The following is a 1,827-nucleotide window of genomic DNA, read 5'->3' as shown; positions in this document are numbered from 1 at the left end:
AAGGACAGGATAGGGAAAGAGGAAGGACAGGATAGGGAAAGAGGAAGGACAGGATAGGGAAAGAGGAAGGACAGGATAGGGAAAGAGGAAGGACAGGATAGGGAGATGGCGCAGAATAGAGAGAAGAGGGGCAGGATACAGAGGAGGGACAGGGTAGGAACAGAGGAGTGACATCTAAGGGGAGAGAAGGGATGGAATAAATAGAGAGGAGGGACAGGATAGAGAGAAGGAGACAAGCTAGAGCGAGTGGACAGGAAAGAGAGAGGACAGAAAAGAGAGGAGGGACTGGATAGGGAGAGGTAGGGGCAGGATAGAGAGAGGAGGCACATGAAAGGGGAGTGGAGGGAGAGAGAAGGGACAGGATACAAGGAAAGGAGGGAGATAGTAAGGACAGGATAGAGAAAGAGGAGGGATGGGATAGAGAGAGAGGTGGGACAAGATAAAGAGAATTGATAGGCAAAGAGGATGGACTGGATAGAGAGAGGAGGACAGGATATGTAGAGGAGGAGCAGTTTTTATTAAGGATCAGTTTCAATGAGGAGTAGATTAAGGACAGTCTAGGACAAGAATAGGGAGATCTTTTTAAAAGAAAGGGAAAGTTCCTTGTCAAGTCTGTGCCCGGCTTATCATCTCCCAGTGGGGGGCTGTTGGTGCATTAAGCCTTTTGTTTTGGGCAAAATGGAAAGAAGTAGGGCTGCGGGTGAACTGACCTTAAGCTTTTGAGTTACAGTAAATATACAGTATATGACGGTTTATGTATGTTGGTTTATTAGATTTAAGTTTGTGAGTGTATATCTATATATTCATGTTTTGGGTGGTAGACAGGTTTGATGGGCAGTTGGGGGGAATTGGGATTCACACCTTTAGCCGTAGCTTGGCATTTCACGAACATTGAATTCTGGGTGCGGATTGGCAGAGCAGGCATGGCCCCTGGGCTGTACTGGGGAACCAAAAAAGAAATTAGGTAATTACATTGCATGGGTACTGGTGTCATATGTCGCCACCGGAACTATGGGTGGAGACATGGGTTGGCCAGGCTCAGTGACAGGAAATTACCAGATCACGCCCTCAACTGTGGATAGGCTGCCGCAGTGCAGTAGTACACATGCAGCCTTTAGCACTGTTCGTGGGGGCCTGGCGGGAGGGTTAAGGGGTTGCTGGAGGAGCCAGGCAGTCAGCAGCAGTAGCGGCCGCAGCCTCAGTGCTGGCACCGCTTCCAGTGGCATGTTTTCGTAGGGGCCGGGAGGGTTGAGGGGTTGCTGAAGGAACTGAGCTTCCAGCAGTAATAGCGGCCACAGCTTCAATGTCGGCGCCGCTTCCAGCGGCATGTGTTGGTGAGGGCTGGGAGGGTTGGGGGGTTGTTGGGGGAGCTGGGCGGCCAGCAGCAGTAGCGAGCGCAGCTTCAGTAGCAGTGCCACTTCCAGCGGCATGTGTTTGTGGAGGATGGGAGAAGGAGGCAGGAGGCCGAGCTCAGGAGGACACCAATCAGCCGCTGGGGGCGTTTTCTTATACTCAGGACTGCCAAACCATGTCTCCACCATTATTCTGGTGGACACATATGACACCAGTACCCATTGTTTGTCAGTCGGCTCAGTATTCCTGTTAGTATTTGGGTATTTATTTATATTATTGTCTAGTTTGATCTGTGTGGCTTCAGTATGAAGTGACTGGACCTGTAGCTTTAGTTTCTATAGATTTAATACCACTATTTTCTTTATGTACATTGCATTATATGATGCATGTAATATGGAAATAATCCAGACATGAACTGATCTTGTGCAGGGCCTGACTTTTGCTGTGTGTGGTTATTGCTTATTAGATTGTTAT

Source organism: Eleutherodactylus coqui, chromosome 2 (genome assembly GCF_035609145.1).
Source record: "Eleutherodactylus coqui strain aEleCoq1 chromosome 2, aEleCoq1.hap1, whole genome shotgun sequence".
Taxonomy (NCBI): Eukaryota; Metazoa; Chordata; class Amphibia; order Anura; family Eleutherodactylidae; genus Eleutherodactylus; species Eleutherodactylus coqui.
This window is presented reverse-complemented; position numbering follows the sequence as displayed.